General features: G+C 38.1%; 1 protein-coding gene across 5 annotated transcripts in view; it reads right to left on the bottom strand.

Moving 5' to 3' along the window:
- The window catches only part of KLHL13 (kelch like family member 13), a 300,973-nt gene that overhangs the window by 145,024 nt on the left and 133,900 nt on the right, over window positions 1-22,049 (bottom strand). For all 5 annotated transcript variants that reach the window (XM_057718335.1, XM_057718336.1, XM_057718340.1 and 2 more), the window contains exon 2: window positions 21,876-21,938. The gene's annotated coding sequence lies outside the window, so the exon portion shown is untranslated. The remainder of the gene's footprint in view (window positions 1-21,875; window positions 21,939-22,049) is intronic.

Below are 22,049 nucleotides of genomic sequence, written 5' to 3'. Positions count from 1 at the left end.
TAAGAAGTTGACTGTCAAACTCTTTCCGACCCAACTGACACTTAACCCAAAGGTAAAATTCAGTCAGTCCCAGACAGGACAACAGACCAGATTCAATGATAAGGCTGTGGGGGCCCCAAAACAGAAGCACCTCTGGAGGAGGAAAACTGAAGAGGTGTACACAAGCATTTGCACACATTTGCATTCATTCCAACTCGCAGCTGCTGAGAGGAAACAGCAGGCTGTCTCTTTTCTAAGGTCCATTTGACTCTGAAAATGTCTCCGTAGAGAAGGATCCTCATGAAACAACAGTAACATTTTTCTCTTATTCCCAATGCACCCCCTACTTCCTTAGTTCTAGGCCTTTGTTCTTCGCATCCCCTCTTTCTGGGATATGCTTTTATGAATACAACCCCACTTTCTCCACCACAAGGCAGAAATTTAAACTCCACTCATCCTTGAGGACCGGCCCAAAACTTCCCCAACTGCTCAAGCAGAAGTCATCACTCCCTGCTGATTTCCATTGCACGCTGCTTAGCTCTGTCTTACAGAACTGATCTCAAGCTGCCTTATGTCATAGATGTTTGAGCATTTCCAGTATCAAACACCTCAAGAGCAAAAGGCCTACCCTTGTTCATCTGGGAGCCACCACAATAGCTAGCAGTTTACCTTGCTGTTCAGTTGGCCCTTGGTACCCTCCGATGAACCCCACAGATACAGAGGGGAGACTGCATTCACTGCACTAGGCCATTTTATATAAGAGGCTTGAGCATCGAGGATTTTGGTATCTGCGGGGGTTCCTGGAACCAATCCCTTGCAGACACTGAGGGACGACAGTATACACAATAGGCTCTCAGCACTTTCACTGAACTGCATCTGTATACAAGTGTGTCACATGATTCCAGAAAGCACCAGATAAAAAGGAAACAGAGGTTGACATGAAAAGCAAAATACTCAAAATAATAATGCACAAATATTTTTGCCCTGTATTAGTCAGGGGTCTCCAGAGAAAAGAAGCAATAAGATATATATATGTATAGGTATATAGACACATATATCTTTACGAGATATATATAAAATACACAGTATAATAGAGAGATGTAAAATAGTATATTATACATGTATATATTATAAAGATATGTTATATATGATAAAATACACATTTATATATTTCATACTATATATAAGTATATAATGCAACATATTTTATACTTTTATTATATATTTTATTTGTTTTAATACACACACACAGATTTTAAGGAATTGGCTCACAATTGTGAAGGCTGGCAGGCTGGAGACCCAGAGAAGAGATGATACTGAAGCTTGGGCGGGAAGGTAGTCTTGGGGAGAGGAGAGCAGAATTCTCCTTTCTTAGGGGTAGATCAATCTTTTTTTTTTTAACTTTTTAGTTTGTATTGGAGTATAGCCGATTAACAATGTTGTGATAGTTTCAGGTGCAAAGGGACTCAGCCATACATATATACGTGTAATCCATTCTCCCCCAAACTCCCCTCCCATCCAGGTTGCCACGTAAGATTGAGCCGAGTTCCCTGTGCTACATAGTAGGTCCTTGTTGGTTATTAGAGGTAGATCAATCTTTTTCTATTAAAACCTTCAAATGATTGGATAAGACCCACCCACATGTAATCCACTTTATGCAAAGTCTACTGATTTACATGTGACTCCCGTCTAAATAATACCTCCAAAGAAACATCTAGAATGTTTGAGCAGACAGCCAAACTGACACATAAAATGAACCATATCGTCCCTTTTTCTCTACACTCTACTCCACACCTCTCTCCTGCCAGTCCTTCTCCCCAGTGCTACTACTACAATGTGAGCCACATCCTTTAAAAAGAAAGATTTATTTAAGGCAAGCTATACAAGCTCAGGCTAAGTTCTAACTAAATGACAACATTCCAGAAGCTCAAGTGACAGAGACCATATAAACCAAAAAAATTATCTAATGACGAAAATGTTCAAAAGCTCTTTTAAAGTTGCTGATAAGCCCAAAGTGTATATAACAATTTATATCACAATATGTTAATTTTGCTACATTGCAGCACGTTAAAAAAAAAATCACAGAAGAGTTCGTTTCAAAATAACCTTACTCCTAGAACACACCACAACATTCTCTTCCTATGCTGCTCTTTCTAAATAAGGTACAAGTGACCTCAACTGAAACTGAGATTTCAACATATCAGGAAGAAACTGTTTCAAAATGAACCATAAGTATGAATAATCTTAAATGCTAAAATACTCTAATGCTCAAATAAAATATAAAATTAGAAACTGTCAACTATTTTGACTAAGAATTTTTATGACTTTTCCCACAAATATCTTATGACACAGAGGCAGCATCCTAGCAGACTATTACTCTATCCACCAAATACTGAACTTTTAGCAAAGCATGTCCAGTCTTCAGTTAGCATTTCTCCTAATAGTAAGGAAGATCACAAATTTATTAATTCAACATATATTCACTAAGTACTTACTATGTGTGAGGTACGTGGACAATGCAAAGATATCTCCAGTGTAGAAGGCTGGCAAAAGCATAATTTCAAAATAGTGCAGTACATGAAACCGCTCTCATCAACTAAAGTCACTAAGAAGTTCTAGTAGCTAAATGCTAATCAATGAGCATGTTCACTTCTTTTTGACCTGGCATCTCTACACCATGACATTGAAGACCACTCTAAACAACTTTCATGGCTTCCTAAATCCATTCATTCTTGGTCTTCTGGTTTTCCTCACGCCACTGTATTAGATCTCCACTTCCTCTGCCCAGTTCTATCTACGGTGTTGGTGGTTCCATTAATCTGGTCTCATATTTCTGCCCTTCCCACTTTATATACTCTCCTCGGGCACTCAATCTCATGCATCCTCTTGGCTTCAAGGGGCACCTGTTTGCTGACGACTTCTAAAATAAGTTTTTTAAAACATTGATTTTATTTTTAAATTATTTTTGATTGTGGTAAAAAACACATAACATAAAATTACTGTATTTTTTTTAATCCACACCTCTTCTGAGATCCAGAGCCACGTATCCAACTGTCTGCTAGGTAACTTGGATGGCACAAAAGTGCCTTGATTTTAATATGTTTAGATCTTAACTCATCCTATCGACATGATTTGATCCCCCTCCCCCGTATTCTCTGACACTAGGGATGGCGGATCTTCCATCAGGTAAATGCAAGCCAGAAATCTGGGCTGCACCTTTATTCTTTCCCACTTTCTCACTCCTTCATGCGTCCAAGTTGTGAAGCCTTCAACTGGCTTTTGAATCCATCCCTCCTCCTCTATCTTTACTCTATTAGACCTTAGATGTGACACCTGTCTATAGCTTAGATTACTGTATCAGCTTTCTGACTAATCTAATTAATCTCTGGACTTTCCTTCCTTCAATTCTATCCACAAAGGGTAGCCTGAGTGATATTGCTAAAAGGCTATTCTGAAGGCACTTATCTGCTAAACAATATTGCAGTGGCTCTCTAGTGTCTTCAGTATAAAATCTAAACTCTTTGGAGTTATATATAAACCTTTCAGTGAGGACGTGGTCACTTGCTAATTCTCATCACTTTTCACCCCCAGCACACAAACTGAGTTCCTTGCCCTACTTCATGTTTTATCTTTCCTTACATGACTCTCTCAGCCCAGAATGAGCCCTCCTTCCCCCACTTCGCCAAGTTAACTCCTACACATTGTCTAATAAAGACTAAAATCAATCTTTATCACCTCTGAGAAGTTTTAAGGACACAAGGACATTAACAAGAGTGTACTGCGCTTGGGAGAAGAGCAAGGATCTGAGACACTGAAACAATAAACCACATACACCATCTAAACAACTCTCCAATCCAAGGGGAGGGACCAGTAGTTCTCAAAGCATTATCTTCTCCCATATTGTTTGCATGTGTAGTGCATTCCATCGCTAACTCTCAGTGCACGGAGAGGCTCTCTAGAAGGGAAGGAGAAGCTTAGATAGAGATAAAAGTACACAGGGTAGGGCAGGGGAGCAGAAGAGAAAGAAGGGGAACCAGCCACACAAACCCAAGTATAGTTTATCAAACTTTTATGCTGAGAGTTGGCGGGGGCAAGAGGGTGAATAAAAATGAATATACTAGAACCCGGTCTTTGTACATAGACAGTAAATATGGGCACAGAGCTTTTACATGGAGTTTACAAATTGATGATAAGTTCTTACAAAATCACCAGTGCAAAATGTTTGCCATGGTCATAAATTCAATGGCCTGCTTGAAGCATACATGGTACTTACCATAATGGTAAGGCCATCAGCCCTAGTGAGTTCATATACCAAGCACTAGCATAATCCAAAGGAGTGGAACATCCATGGAAAATATTCTGGTAGTTCGCATGATAAGGGAAGAAAAAGCAATTTATTAAGAACAATACAGTGGGACTTCCCTGGTAGCACAGTGGTTAAGAATCCGCCTGCCAATGCAGGGGACATGGGTTCAATCCCTGGTCCAGGAAGATCCCACATGCCGAGGAGCAACTAAGTCCATGCACCATAACTACTGAGCCTGAGCTCTAGAGCCTGAGAGCCACAACTACTGAGCCCGTGTGCCACAACTACTAAAGCCCATGCACCTAGAGCCTTTGCTCTGCAACAAGAGAAGCCACAGCAATGAGAAGCCTGTGCACCACAACAAAGAGTAGCCCCCACTCTCTGCAACTACAGGAAGCCTGTGCACAGCAATGAAGACCCAACGCAGCCAATGAATGAATTAATTAATCTAAAAAAAGGAACAATACAGTGGAACTGCTACAGCAGAATGAAGCCACCAAATTTATTTCACTAGGTGAAATACATATGAACGCCTGCTGCCAGGTCAGACTCATAAATGTGCATTTGAAAGGGTTCTTGATCCTTTGAGAACCAGTTTTTTTCTCAGCCTACAAGAGTGGCTAAACTGAAGAGCTGACAGATTTACGGTTGAGGTTTCACTTCACAAATAAACCCTTAGGTAGAACCAACATTTCAGCTAAGGTCATAATGTCCTTTTGCATCAAAGACAGTCCAAAGAAAAAACAGCCTGTAGCAGTTTATATAGGTAGAACATTCCAGAAATTCAGCAGATTGCCAGGTCTGTGACTTTAATGAGAACGTCAAGTGGAAAAAATACAGGACAGGGGAGACAGAAAGGGGGCTTTGTTTCCAGTCTCCACTCTGCTAAAAGGTATAACTCTGAAAAAGTTAATTCACCTATCAGAAACTCCATTTCCTTATCTATAAAGTGTACTGGGGGGTGGGAAGGGACAACTTAAAACATCTTGTAAGTTCCCTTGCAGCTTTGAAACTATATGATTTGATCTACAGTGACCTCCCTGACAGATACACAAGGCGGTGGCACAGAAACATGCAAACATGAAAACTATCAGCAAGTATGAGAAACAGGTAGTGATGGCTGGTAGAAGTGAGTAAAAATTATGTAGGGAAGGTGGATACACAGCCTGAGCAGCCCACTTAATATTGGTAGTAGGAAGCCTTAACCATTGTTTTCCAAACACTCCTTCCCCCAACTTTCAGAATTACTTCCTCCATTCTTTTAAGACGTTCTTATGGTTAGAGGCATTTGGGGAATTGCAAATACTGTGGTTGCTACCCCCCAACAGATGGGGCTGAACTTCCACTCAATCTACTGTCATTTCCTCAGCCAGGTGTGTGAAAGAAGCATGCTATTGGGGGAGAAAAGAGAAAGGAGAAGCAGAGTAAATGGAGGCTTCTTTTCCTTCTGACCACAGCATGATAAGTTTCAATTCATCAGGAAAGTAAAACAATCCTAAACTTTTATGCACTTAATACGTAGCCTGAAAATATATGAAGCAAAACTAACTGAACAACAGTAGGAAACTGAAAACTTCACCTATTAGAATGGAATATTTTAAACCATCTCCCTCAGTAACTGACAGAACAAGCAGACAAAAATAACCTAGTAAGGCTATACATAATTTGAATATAATTATCAAGTTTAATCTACTGGGTATACATAGAACATTATTTCAGCAAATGACAAGAACACCTTCTTCTCATAAGCACAGACATAACATTTGCAAAAATGGACCACATACTGGGCCATAAAGTAAGTCTCAACAAATATTAAAAGGACTGAAATCAGAGTATATTCTCTAATCAATACGCAATTATGCTAAAAATCAGTAAGTGATAACTAAAAATATCTGTGTTTGAATATTAAGAAAAACTTCTAAACAACACATGGGGTCAAAGCAGAAATCATAATGGAAATCAGAAAATGCTTAAAACTGAACAGTAAAAAACACTACATGGCAAAACCTGAGAGGTGCAGCTAAAGCAAAGCTTAAGGGGAAATTTATAGCCTTAAATGTTTACATTATTTTAAAAAGGCTAAAAATAGATGCATTAGCCACAGTTTAATAAGCGAGGGAAAAAACCAACATAATAAAATCAAAGTACAAGTATAGAAATAATAAAGAACAAAAATGAATGAAATGGAAAATAAAACAATAGATCAAGAAAATCAAAAGTTGATTTGTTGGGTTGGGGGGTTTTTAGCCAAATAATAGTGACAAACTTCTGGCAAAAGAGTGAGATAGCATGAACATATTAGGAATAAAAGTGAACATTACAAATGTTGCAGAGATTAAAATGGTAACAAGAAAGGTTATGAAGAAACAGATATTGATGAAATTATAAACTGATAAAATCTCTTTGTGGGGCAATGAAGCAATAGATAAATCAAAAATGAAAAATTACACATACCTTTTGATGTAGCAATTCCACCTCTTAGAATGTTATCCCATAAATATACATAGAAATGTATGTGCAAGGCAGTTTGCAATAGCAATTACAGAGTCTCAGCCTAACCTAAATGTCCCTAGGTAGGAGACTATTTAAACTACAGAACATGCACATGGTGGGATACTATGAAGTTATAAAAAATAATAAGGTAAAATGTCACATAAAAACTTATACATGAATGTTCATGGCAGCATTGTTCATAAGAGCTAAAAAATGGAAATAACCCAAATGTCTATCAGTGGATGAATGTATAAACAAAATGTGATATATCCATACAATGGACTATTTACTCTGTCAGGGAAGGAATTAAGTACATGTTATATAATAGAAAGGAACCTTGAAAACCTTGTGCTAAGTGAGAGATGTCAGACACAATAGGCCACACATGGTATGATTCCATTTAGAGGAAATGTCCAAAATAAGCAAATCAATAGAGACAGAAAACAGATTAGTGATTGTCAGGAACAGAGGGAGAGGAGAGATGGAAACTGTGTGCTAATGGGTACAGGATTTCTTTCATGAAAATGTTCTGGAATTAGTGGTAATGGTTGCAAAACTTTGGAGGATACTACAAACACCACTGTACAGTACACTTGAAAAGAGTGAATTTTATGGTATGTGAATTATATCTCAATTTTTAAGTTATATGAGCTAGGTATTTATGTCCTGATATGGAAAGAGCTACAAATATATATTAATTTAAAAAAAAAGAAAAAAAAGCAGGATACAGTGGTTTGTATCACGTGCTCCCATTTGTATTTAAAAGAGGATATAGGGCTTCCTAGGTGGCGCAGTGGTTAAGAATCCGCCTGCCAATGCAGGGGACATGGGTTCGATCCCTGCTCCAGGAAGATCCCACATGCCGCGGAGCAACTAAGCCCGTGCGCCACAACTACTGAGCCTGCGCTTTAGAGCCCATGAGCCACAGCTGTTGAGCCCATGTGCTGCAACTACTGAAGCCCATGCACCTACAGCCCGCGCTCCGCAACAAGAGAAGCCATGGCAATGAGGAGCCCGCGCACCACAACGAAGTGTAGCCCCCACTCACCGCAACTAAAGAAAGCCCATGCACAGCAAAAAGGAGACCCAACACAGCCAAATAAATAAATATTAAAAAAATAAAAGAGGATATACACATGTTTTTATCTGCATAGAAAACATTTGTAAACATACAGACGAAAAGAAAAAAAAAAACTAACAGTGGCTACACTAAGGAGAAAAGACTTATTTCCCAAGGATATCTTTTGGTTTTGGATTTTTTTAAAATTGAAGTACAGTTGATTTACAATGCTGTGTTAATTTCTGCTGTACAGCAAAGTAATTCAGTTATACATATATATACATTCTTTTTATATTCTTTTTCATTAGGGTTTATCACAGGATATTGAATATAGTTCCCTGTGCTAATCAGCAGGACCTTGTTGTTTATCAAGAATATCTTTTGTTTTTTAAGTATTTTGCCATGTATATGCATCGCTCTAATAAAGAGTTGAAAGCACCCAAAACATCTATATTGAGAAGGAACATGGAATAATACTGTATTGACCATTACTAGAAAGTAAATGAAAACACATTCATGTTTTAGTGGTAAATCTCCAGCCCACAGGCTAAATCTGGTCTTCTGTTTAAATTCCTCCAGTCCATAAGGTATGTACTAAAATGTGTTAGTCCTATATGCAGCTGTGATGATATACAGATTAGGTGAAATCCTAATGTAGTATAGTATAATCCCAACAAAATGAGAATGTTACTCCATAATGATAGACTCCATTTTTTTTTCTTTTTTTTACTGTAAAACATGATACTTTAGTACTCTAAAAATCAGGAAATAAAGGATTTCTCCTGTGGAAAATGAGGAAAATAAAATGTTTACGCTTGTGTCTCCAAAGTTTAGGCAGCAATTGAAATCATTTAAATAATAAAATCTTAAAGTTGAAAGGGAACTTAGATCATCTGGGTCCCACCACCTACACAATACTTAATTCCCCTGTAAACTATCATCCCTGCCAAGAGGTCAACCAGCCTCTCCTTGATAATTTCCAGTGACGGGAACTGCCTGGACCCTGAGATGGCCCATTACACCTTTGAATAGCTTTAGTAGAAAATCTCCCTTAAATTGAGATGATGTCCAGCTCTTTGAAGCTTCCAAGCTACTGACTCTAGTATTACAATTATACTTTTATCACTTACGCGTGTATACATTTATTCACTTATCTGTTTATTTATATAAAAACTTATATGTGTTAAATAAATGATGAAAAATTCTAAATCGGGCATTATTATCCACATTTTAATCTTAGGAGTACAACTTTTCTAAATAGAAATTAATAAATCTGGGGCTATTTTTCTCTAAAAGAGTTTGGAAATAAGATTTCTGACTTCTTTCCTTTTCCTATGTATTCATAGTACAGAATTAAAGTACATTTTTTAAATAATTGAAGAATTATATTTCCCAGACCTTTATCTGACTCTCTTCTATAGAAATGGTCACTTTCTACAAGGTGTTATAGTTACTTTTGCCCTTGCCATCTCCCCCACTAGACGCTTCAAGGGCAGGCTCTGGGGTCTGATGGAAAACACAATGGCCCCAGGATCAGGGAATCCATGTTCAAGTCCCAGTTTGTTCTAAGCAGTTTGTTATCTTTCCTGGGTCTTTCAACATCTCTGGGCTTCAGTTTCTTCTCCACACTGAAAGGGTTGATATATATGGTCACATTCAGGTCTGAATATTTTACTATCCGAAGCTAAATTTTATCTATGTGGCCATCAGTGGACCTTTCTATACCTTTACCAGTGGACCTCAACTGAGGAGGAAGGGAAGCTTTGCCCCTGCTATTATTTTGAAGCTACGCTCTCTAGCTCCCTTAAGAGAAATACAACAGAAAAGATAAAGTGAAATCACAGTAAGACACTAAAGTACTGAGGAAATTTGTTGTTAAAGCAGAAAGCCTTTGAATCAATCCAATCTATATTTATTGTTTCAAGGCATGTAAAACAATAGTGTGTGCTGATATTATGTCTCCAAAGGATTTTAACGAGAGTTATGTGCTTGCTATTTAACTGATGCTGTAATAACGTGCAAGTTTAACCATTACTTAAGCATTATAATCATATTACTTAATTCAGTATAACACTGAGTCCTACATCCTCACCCCAAGATTTTATTCTCTGTGAAATCTATGTCATCTATACATCCCTCCACTTTTACTGTCCTTCTCTCAAACAGGTTTATTTCTTTTTTAAGATAAGTAACTCTCAAAGGTATAACAGACTCTTGTTTGTGTGGTACATGTTTCTTAGACTTAGCGTTTTGCCTTACAAACTAAAGAGATTTTGCCTATATAAAGATACCTTTATATAATATTCATACCAAAGTAGCAAGGTGGCATAAAAGCCCTCCAAATTCTCTGTTATGGTAAGTCTCCAGTTTCAAGTTTTGAGATGTAATTAAACCTTAATAACTAACAAGAATTCAGAAAGGCCAAAAATAAGTCAAACTTCTGCTGCTGGAACAATAAAGTACATGTGCTTTTCCCTATTATTCCTACAAAGTGCAGCTAAAAACCATGGACATTATATACAAAACAAATACAAGAAAACTCTAAAAGGTGGAGGGAAGAGGCAAGCTGCCTAGGGATCTCAAGACGAAAGGAACAACCCAGTGGTGAGTTCCCTGGGTTTTCTTTTGGCCTCATATATTCCAGACATGAAGCTGAAGAAGCTGGCAACCTCGAAATGACAATGAGCTCAGAGAATAAAAAAGCACTAAGAAAGGCTTGCTCTCTCCAGCCAAGGGACCAGGAAAGGGGCAGCTCAGCAGTACAGAACACTTTTAGACAACAGCCGCTCCACTTCAGCCAAACACCACAGAAAAAAAAAAAATGTGACTATATCCATATCACCAAAGGCTTAAGGGAGCCTAAACTTGCACCTCCATCAGGCTGTAATGAGGGGAGAGGACGGTGTTAGAGGAGTACTTCCACCACTGGCCAGTGGTAATACGGCCATCCCCCTTCATGGTGTTAGTGGAGGCCATGTAGGGAGCAGTAGCAAGGCATTCCTTCCCCTCTCAGTTAGGGAGGTATCACTGGAGGTCCAGTGGGAAACCAGTATTCCCACCCTCACTCACCGGTAATGAGGAACCACCCCCTCAAGTGTCAACAGAGATCAACTGGGGAACCTGGTCAACTAGACCCACCTGGCAGTAACGAGGCAGCATCCTCCCAATCCCTGACAGAGTGGAGTCAGAAGAAGCCAGCTAAAATAAAAAGTTTCAATAAGATCCCAAATCTCATGGCATAATGCCCAAAATGTCCAGGTCTCCATCAAAAAACAAAATCACTTGTCATACCAACAATCAGAAAGGGCTGAAGGTGCATGACAAAGGAATCAATAGAAGTCAACATCAAGATGACAGAGATGTTGAAATTATCTGACAAAGATTTTAAAGCAGGCATCATAAAAATGCTGAAAGGAGCAATTATAAACATGCTTGAAACAAATGAAAAAATAGCCTTGGCAAAGAAATTAAAAGACTCAGTAAAGAAACAGCAAATACAAAGAACCAAATGGAACTTTTAAAACTGAAAAATACAATAACCAAAACAAAATACTCAACAGAAGGGCTCAAGAGCAGAAGAGAAGGGACAGAAGAAACAATCAGTGAACTCAAAGATAGAACGATATTCAACCTGAACAACAGGGAGAGAAAAACAAACAAAAAATGAACAGAGCATCAGGGGCTTGAGGGACTATAACAAAAGATCTCACATTCATGTCCTCAGGGTCCCAGGAGGACAGAAAAAGAGGGTGCGACTAAAACCATACTCAGAGAAATAAAGGTCAAGAACTTCCCAAATTTGGCAAAAGAAATAAACCTACAGCTTCAAGAGGCTGTGTGAACCCCAAACAAGATAAATCTGAAGAAATCTAATCTGACATACATCATAGTCAAACTTTTGACAAAGGAAGAAATCAGAGAGAGAGAAATGACACCTTACCTATAGGGGAAAATTCACAGGACAGCAGATCTTTCATCAGAAACCATGGAGGCCATAAAGGAAAGGGCACACAAGATTTTTCAAGTGCTGAAAGAAAGGACTGTCAACCCAGAATCCTATGTTTAGTGAAAACATCCTTCAGGAATGAAGGGGAAATGAAGACATTCTCAGATGAGGAAAACTAAGCATTGGTTGCCAGGAGACCTACTCTAAAAGAATGGCAAGGCTTCCTTGGTGGCGCAGTGGTTAAGAATCCGCCTGCCAATGCAGGGGACATGGGTTCCATCTCTGGGCTGGGAAGATCCCACATGCCGCGGAGCAACTAAGCCCATGCGCCCCAACTACTGAGCCTACGTCCCGCAACTACTGAAGCCTGCACGCCCAGAGCCCATGCTCTGCAGCAAGAGAAGCCACCACATGAGAAGCCTACACACTGCAACGAAGAGCAGCCCCTGCTTGCCACAACTAGAGAAAGCCCATGCACAGCAACGAAGACCCAACCCAGCCAAAAAATAAATAAATAAATATTCCTCCATTCGAGTGATGCCTTTAAAAAAAAAAAAAAGAATGGCAAAAGGAGGCCTCTAAACTGAAAGGAAATGATAAAAGAAGGAATCTTGCAACATGAGAAAGAAAAAAAGAACAGGTAAGAAAAATATGAATAAATACATTAGATTTTCTTTCTTTACAACTCTTGAGTTGTCTAATTTATGTTTGTGGTGATGGAACAGTTCTATATGTTGATGTGGAGGTGGTTACATGAATCTATAATGTGATAAATGGTGTAGACCTATACACACGCATTGTACCAATGTCACTTGCTGGGCTTTGATAATGTACTATAGTTACATTGGGGAAAACTAGTCAAGGGTACATGATACCTCTCTGTACTATCTTTGCAAGTTCCTTCAAATCTGTAATTATTTCAAAGTTTTTAAAAGTCTCATCAAAACGAAGCTATTTCCTAATACTGAGGTAATTTAAAACAAATCCTATCAATGAGAGTCAAAGGCAAAGTCATTCATAGTCTGATGGTTATTTTTTGTCATTTTCTTTAATTATTTGTCCAAATAATTGACAACAACAAGTAATTTACCTGCTAAAAACACCCCCTATATTACTTGATAACTATTAAATTGCTGATGTTGTCATTTGCCTTATCCTTTTGATATTTCTCCTTCTGGAGAGGTTTGCTTTAAATAAAATTGCTGGAAACATAAATTGAAAGTAACAGCCAAAGTTCTTTTGAAAATCAAATGACACTATATAAAATAACAACAGTTCGCATTCATTGAATCTTATGATATTCTAGGTACCATGCTGAACACTCACATATTTTATTTAATTCTTATAAAATCGCTTGCTTTCTCCATTTGAGATGAGGCAATCAGGACTCAATGAAATTAAGTAACTTGCTTAATTACACACAGATAGCAAGTGGCGGAGTCTGATTTTAAGCCAGGCTTAGAGCCTTAATACTCAACCACCACTACACTACAATTCTGAGTCCACAATGTTCAACTACTCTGTTATGTAATAGATAGACAGGATGTGTGCTGATGTCTAGTGAATGATTCCTATTAAATCACACATTGCTAATTATTTTTAAATATTTCAATTAGGATTCCAACCAGAAACTAAAACAAATGTTTTTCAATAGATTACAGCTAGGAAATCATGAGCACTGATTTCATGTCTTAAATGTAATGTTCAATAGCATGACTTCCCTACAAGATTATGACAGTAAGTCTTATAATGGTGTATGATGCCGAAAACTAGTTGTTATAGATTTTCATGTTATATAGGCATAAGAAGTTTCTGATAAACTAAAGATTACCAGATTTTCTAAGAGTATAAGGAAAAAACATCCACAGGAAAATTACACATTTCTATGTGTTAAAATGCTTTTAATTTTCAAAAGCCAACATGAAGTTAACTTTAAGTTGAAGTACAAAACTATTACAGAAAAGGCACTGACACATTTAACTGTACACCATCTGAAACAAGTATTTTGGGGGTAGGCTTCCTAAAACTGTTTCACAGATATAACAGGCTCCAATCAACAAAACTTAAGTGAACCTTCATTTAACTGGAAATTTCCCTGCAATTCTTTTTATTTTATTTTATTTTCCCTGCAATTCTTAAGAGAAAGATACATGATAATAATACAAACTATTCCCATACAGGTCCTTAAAAAACAAGTACTCAATATATGTTTCTGAAGCTGTAAACTTAGAGACTTTCAAACCCTAAATTAAAGCTATTCACAGATCCCTTTCCAAATCCTTCCATATTCTTTATTGCCCTTAAAGAAATATGTTCCTCCCTGATGATACAAATGCTTCTCATTTTTAGATAAAGTTTAATTTACTGTAGATCTCTGCTTACTGTTCTCTCTTTGCCCATGTTTTATTCCAAAATACAACATTCTATTTTAGCTTCATAAAAAAACATTTTTGAACAAAATGACTCCTAAATGCATTGAGAGGGTTCATACCACACCTCATGTTTTTTTGCCTGACTGGCAAAATAGCAAGGCCCAACGTAGCAGCTGCTACCGTGTTCTCAGTTACTCAAGGAATTTTTACAGTTTATTGGCGTAACGTGAGAGTTTATACAATTATCTACAGTATGTCATGACTAATACATGCAGATCACTAATATTACAAGCTTGCTGCTTGGGCTTACTTTTTCCATTAAGAAAAATGCTGACATTGTTATGTTAATTATCATGGAAATCTATGGTGTATCATGTTTTCACCTTTGAGCAAAAACTTTAGAATCCATTAAGTTCATATTTTTTTAACTGGCATATTAGACAACGTGCCAGTTTCATGACCCATTTTCGCATTCAACCCAGTCCACCTATCAGTGAAATAAGACATGAAAAAAATCATTTTCATGATATCACTCACCTACTCAAAAACTGCCAATGGTTTCCCTCTACAGCCTGGTATTCTCAAGTCTTTCCATTTTCTGGCTCCGTTTTTTTGCCTTTTCTCTTGCTACTAAATATCATTCAACTAAACAGATGCCAACAGTCACCTGTACATCCTTATCTTTGAACTCTTACTTATACATTCCCTTCACCTGGAATGTCCTCTCATAGCAAAACCTTACCAGCCGTCAAGGCTCACCTCAAAGCCTAAGTCCTTGATTGAACCTACCTTGATGAGTCCCACCGTGTCCACTTCTTTGGCACTTTTTTCTCAATTCCCTTTTACGTGTCTGTACATATCACCTATCCAATGACATTGCAATTTCCTTGAATACAGAGGCTCTTGATCAAGTAATTTAACTTATCCCTCTCCATTGGATATCTTTTTAAAATTAGAAGGGTTGGATTAAGTGATCCCTAGGGGTCCTTCTGGGTCTAAAATTTTTTACTCTATTTCTTGCTCCTTCTATAATGTGTATATCGTAGTCATCTGATAAATGTATCAAGCTGTCTACCTGACTTTATCAATGCCTATTATAAAATTACCCAGTCATGGCTACTGGAAAATATTCTAAGTATTGCAATTTCCAGATGGCAATTAGGAAGAGCTTCCAGCTTAATCAAGCAGCCATAATTAGTTAGCTAAATATTCATTCAGTCATTTTCTCATTCAACCAGTATTAATTAAACATCGGGGACAGGTATCATGCTCTGACATAGAGATGACAGACCTGGCCCCTGCCCTCAAGGAACTCGCAACCCAGTAGGAGACACGAAGTCAAAGCACTATGTACAATAAAGATTGCTAAAGACAAGCACAAACAATACTATAGAAATATATGGAAGAAACAGCACTGGCTGTGAGGTAGAGGAGGCTCAAGGAAATGTTCTCAGGATAGGCGCCAACTAAAGTGAACCCTGATGGAACCAAGCAATTAGTATTTCAGGGAGAGTACTAAACACAAAAGCATGGGGATAACAGAACATGGCAAGTTGGAGGAAGCTCAACTTAGAATGCAACTTCAGGTTAGGAAGGGTGAAAGAGAAGCTAGAGGGACAGGCAGGAGGCAAAATTAAGATGGACTTACATGTCATGCTGACAAGTTTGGATTTTTATGCTCAAGCAAATGGGTAGTCAATATTATGGAAACAATATCTCCAGGTAAGTCATGAAATTGACCAAAGATTCAAGTTTTATGTTAGAAACAGTGTACAGCAGAGACTGTCAGTTGTCCCCCAATATCTATGCTTCCCTTCTTATATAGTAATAATAATTTTAGCTGGGCACACAGCCACATAGCTAAGGACCACATTTTCCAGCCTCCCTTGTAGCTAGGTGACACTACATGACTAAGGGCTGGCCAATGGGATGTGTGGAAGTGATGTAGGGAACTGCTAAGATGTACCCTTACATGGAAGGAATGTCTTTTCTCCCGCCCCTTTTCCCAGCCCTTCTGTTGGAACGAGAATATGACAGTGAGTTAGAGCAGCCATCTAGGATCACAAGATGGAAGCTGCTTATTAAGGTGGCAGAGCAACAAGACAGAAGGAGCCTGGGTACCTGATAACTAAGCAGCTGCCATCCGACCCTGGACTGCCTACGCGAACTGTTATGTGACAAAGAAATACCTTGTTTAAGGCACTGGATTTGGGGGTCTCTGTAACAGCAGCTTAACTTGACAAAGAAATACCTTGTTTAAGGCACTGGATTTGGGGGTCTCTGTAACAGCAGCTTAACTTGTATCCACATGAATATACAGTGGAATTTAAAATTGGATCTAATGATTTACATATGTGTGTGTGTGTGTGTGTAACTGAATCACTTTGCTGTATACCAGAAACTAATACAACACTGTAAATCAACTATACTTCAATAAAAAATAAATTTAAAAAAATAAAATAAAATAAAATTGTATCTAATAGACTCAAGAACTGTTGTTACCAATAATACCAGACTGAATTTAAAAAGTTCTATAATTCACATCTTTCAAGTTTAAGTGAGACTGTATAGGTTATCAGAATGGAGGTGTGCTAAAACAACTTAAAGCGGTACATAGGAATAGAAGGCAAAAATGAGTTATCAACATAAATCACCTAAATAATGTGGTTATGATCGAATAGCCATAGGCTCATATTAATTTACGGTCCTAAAATTACTATTCCAGTATTCAGCATCAGTTTTGTTTTTAACTGATAGAAAAGTCTTAATTAGCAAAGATGACACAGGAAAGGAAGGAGCAACATCCACACCCAGATTCAGCAGGATCCAGGCTCCCCAACCTAAGGAGATTGATTTCTAAGGTTCTCAAACTATCAGGTAAAAGTGACTATCATAGGTCTTCAGGAGTCTCAGGTTGCCCTGCACATACTATTCCTAACACAACAAGCTATACAGAGGAGCCCAAAAAGCCCTATGGGGATACCCTACCGTGGCTCATCCTATCCCATGTTGCCTTCGAGGGTTGATATCCATCCCTCCCTTTCCCTACCATATTGAAATTTACCTCCAGGATCAGGCTCTTAGTATCTTTCAAGATGATAATTACATATCAAGTGAACTATTCCATGCTAATAAAGTTTAGAGGAGACATCGCCAAGGCTTTCTGTTAATCCATTTTAATCTGCTAGAGCAAAGTACCTAACCACCATTTGGTTGGATCAAAAAAAAAAAAAGTGTTTTTATTAACTAAAAACCAAAACTAAAACAAACAAACAAAAATTCTTTAGAAGCCACAGGTCTAACCAAATAATGGAAATGTCAGGCAAATTATAAGACTGCACTACTTTTGGCAAAGAAGTAACATTTTAGAAGCAGACAGAACCACTAGGTGCCCTTCGAATCATGTCATGGAAGCTATCTATAGCTATACAAGTCCCTTGGCAGCTTGTATTTCTATTTCTCCAGTTGAATGTTAAATGACGATGGTCACAACTGTGATTTTATAATCTCCATTGAAGTCAGTGGAAAGGGATACACATAACAAACCAGAAGGTACTTTGGGCGCACAAGGAAAGAATGAGGGTTTATAACTAAGGGCAGCACTTCAGCTTGATGGAGCCAGAGACTAATCTTCCTCTTCCTCATTGTAGTTGTGACTGACTCCAACCAAAGAGTACCAGGAGAGACACACCAGGCCTTACCAGGCACCTCCACAGCTATTTCGGAGAACAAAGAGTGCAAACAGGATACTGTGACTGCCTCTGAGAATGAAGACGGGACTTCGCCTTGTTCACCACTGCATCCCCAAGACCTGGGTCAGAAGGTACTTCACTGATTTTTCTGGAGAGAATTGATATGAAATGCCTCCTTTCCTCTCATCAGAGGCACGGTGCTGCCCTACACAGTAAGGCTAATTAGAGCCATTGAGTCTCCTCTATCTGCAAATAAAGCAGATTCATCTTTTAAAAAGGTAGATGGACCTAATCCACAGGCAGAGTCACTTAGAGCCATTCTAAACCATTTAAGGGTCTAAACCATTTTTTGGCACTAAGTTAAGCAGAAAATCAAACTAGTGTCAAGTAACAGTTTATGCGTATGCTGTAATGGGTTCATTTCTTAAAATCAATGAATGATATCTCAAGTCATAGAAAACTCAATTTGCACATTACTATAGATCCTCTTTTCTAAATGGCGTGATGCTTTCTCATTTGGAACGGCCCTCTCAAAGCAGACTAATTTGGTTTGCCTTAAGCCAGTTTCTAACTCCTTTCCACATAGCCCAGTAACATAATAGCTTAATAACAAAATTAGCAATAAAAAAGACAAATTTCCTAAATCAAAATTCTTAAATCGAGCCTCTTTAATTCCACAGCACCTGATTCCTTGATCCCTATTAATCTCCATGATAAAGATATGCTTCCACCTAATTATCATAAAGGTGCACTTAGGTGTTCTTCCAGTGACAGCAGTGTCATCTTGTCTGATTCTATCCTCCCCACTAGCTGTGACATCACCCCCCCACCCCGCTGCCACACATAAAGGGCAGAGAACCCATGTATGGAAATAAAAAATACACTTAAGAGTCACACTAAGCTATTTTGAGTGAATCAAGTCACTTTAGCTTCAAATGAAACTATTTGGGGCCCTGAACAGAAATTCAGCTTAAGAATATAGTAAGGGTAGAAAAATACAGAGGAAGTTTTAAGTAACATTTCAAAACTGTTCTGAAAGAAAAAGAAGTAGCAAGAGACAGATCCAAGATGAACTCATTTTAAAAGACACCTGTGTTCTTCAAGACATCTAATTATGTCTGCAGATTACTTTTAATAATAAAAAATAAACAGCTATTCTTTAGCCTGAGAGGTAACACTGACTCTAACTTATTACTATAATGAAGAACTGGGAACAGTCTGTTCCCTCCCACGCCTTGCACACATTAGATATTTGGTTTAATAACTCCCACCAGACAGAAATGTAGTCCTTGACTATAACACCTGACTATATTTTGGTGACGTCTGAGTATCTGAAAAATCTTTTCAGATTTTTTTCAAAATATTCCAACTATTTCAAAATATCTGTATATAATATCATGCAATATATTTTATAAGACCTTTTCTATAACATGTCACCCAAGTACTATATCCCAGCAAAAAAAAAGAAAAAAAACTGTTGCTTTTATCTCAACCATCTATCCACTAGTACTCTATGTCAGGGGTAACCTTCAGAAATATTTTTAAAAATGCCAGTGTACACATATAAAATTTCTCAGGCATCCCTGGCTCTGGTCCATTATAGAAGCGTACACAGACAAGGAGGTAGCCACTCACATGAACAAGCTTAGCAGTTTTGTTTGTAAATACAAGTCTGGCTTAGTTATGCTGTACTAATATCAGTACACTTGTGATAAATACATAATGAGCAGATTTACATAAACAACTTGGACTGAGAATTCAAAATCAGATAAATACATAACCCTTTGAAAGACCAGTCACTGATCAAAATGAAATTAAAAGAAGGCGTTCTATAGCAATTTGGAGCCAGACGGCACAAAACAGCATCAGATGTGCGTTACACTGAACAAGGCTCTACGGACATTTTGATGGGGAAGCAGTAGTACCAACAGCCACGCTACTTCCAGCCCCTTCATGGCCACATTTGTTTCAAAACACATATTTCTGTTTTGGGGGTGATGAAAGTGTTCTAAAATTGACTGTGGTGATGGTTGCACAACTCTGTGAATATACTAAAAACCACTGAATCGTACACTTTCAATGGGCAAACTGTATGATAATTGAATTATAGCTCAATAAAGTTGGCATATTTTTCAAAACATGTTTGTGGAGCAAAATATCGCACACAAAAACAGCGCTGAATGGCTGCCAATATAAAAGATTCTGAATTTGATTTACCCTCAAATCTTTTCCCAGTTCAAAATAAACAGGCACATACACGCACGTGTGCACACCTGCACACACACAGACAACATACAGGCACAAAGCTTTGGGCATTAAAATGTCAGAATACTTTCCTTGTTTTTCAATAAGACCCTCCCTCTTCAAAAGTGCCTTACTAAAAATACCTTGCCAACTTTAACACCCTACTCTGATCGTTCCTCTACATTTCTCCAGAGTGTTTTCTAACACACCTTATTTAGCTATCATGCTCTTATATAACGTCCCCTGTGAAAGGCAGAATAAAAGGAAGGATTGTAGTTTAAAAGCACAGACTCTACAATTAGACTGCATGGATTTTAATGCTAGCTCTTTTACTTATTAGAGGTATAACCTCAGTGTTGTTATCTAACTTCTCTGTGTCTCAGTTTTCTCATCTGTAAAATGGGGATAACAACATCCCCTCCCTCATAGCACTGTTATGTGGTTAAATGTGTTAATGCACATACAACACTAACAACAGTGCCATACTCATGGTGGATACTGTAATAAATTATTACTGATTGGCATCAGTATTAGAATTGGCTGATATCAAGTTGCTTCACGTTCTCTGTTGCCTCTGCTAGGCTGTAGGATTATTTCAGGGCAATGAATACCTTTTCTCCTTCCTAACAGAATGCTTTACATATAATTATTCCACAAATACTTCCTCGGAATGTTTAAACACCACACCTGTATGATGCCAAAAGCACTTAGAAAATTCCGTAATAAATCCAAAACTTATTTTGATAAATGTCAAACTGTGCAAGTACATATGCAGACCTAGAATAATGGTTGGCATCTCCACTGCTAAAGTTTGGTTTGCCCTGCCAATTGAAACACTAGAGATATGAAAGGATCCTTAGTCTTCTATATCAGTAGTGGAAGAGCACTAGGTGAGAACCAAGGGCCCTACATTCTGCCCCAAGATCCACCTCAGACAATGCGACCTTCTGCAAGCCACTTCACCTCATCGTGCATCCGCCACTGGAGTAAATAAAATGAGGATAATTAACCATGCTTCAAAAGAAAGATGCTCTAAATAAAGGGCATTATCTTTCATGCTGAGCTCATTTCCTGAGAGTAGAGTAATTTTTATTTATTTATTTATTTTTTGGCGCACGGGCTTAGTTGCTCCGTGGCATGTGGGATCTTTCTGGAGCAGGGATCAAACCTGTGTCCTCTGCATTGGCAGGTGGATTCTTAACCACTGCGCCACCTAGAAAGCCCTACAGTAAGTAATTTTTGAAAAAAAAAAAAACTTTTGCACATTTTCTTTTCATGTTCAAATACGATGCTGCTACTGATGATTATAAATGCAGGTAAAGCTGCTAATAAGTAACATATCTCACTAGCGTGGTGAGCCAGGCTTTTCAGCACTTGAACGTACATAATCATAGTAATCAACACAAGACCCTGTGAACAGACAGCAATGAGTTGCCTGGTTCCCTTCTGTGCACCTGTGGCATTCCGAATCCAAGTCCGCTACCCAAGGGGTATCTGTCTCATCATGTGCCTGACATGGCAACCAAAGGAGAACGCTGGAAAGTAGAAAAGCAGGGATGCTACCTTCATGAACTTCCAACTCAAGAGGTTAGATCAGCTCTGCAACACCAGGAGCTGCTCTCAACAATCTGTGTAGACTTAGACATTCATTTATCAAAACTGCGATCGAACTTTTATCATCTCTAAGGTATTATTTCATTTGTTGCTAGAGTAACCATTATAAAAGCTTATGATAACGATAACAAGTCAAAATCAATAGAAGACATTATTCAAAAAGAATTACCCTCTTCCCAGCGGCTTAACTACTACGAGTCTTCGGATATCTTCCACTTTGAGGGCTTGAAATCTGTAACAGAGATAAATCAGGAAAATGTATTACCTCTTGAATTATCAAAAGTTTTCATGTTTAAAAGACAACATTGGGACTTCCTAGGTGGCGCAGTGGTTAAGAATCTGC

This window comes from Hippopotamus amphibius, chromosome X (genome assembly GCF_030028045.1).
Source record: "Hippopotamus amphibius kiboko isolate mHipAmp2 chromosome X, mHipAmp2.hap2, whole genome shotgun sequence".
NCBI classification, from domain to species: domain Eukaryota; kingdom Metazoa; phylum Chordata; class Mammalia; order Artiodactyla; family Hippopotamidae; genus Hippopotamus; species Hippopotamus amphibius.
This window is presented reverse-complemented; position numbering and strand designations above follow the sequence as displayed.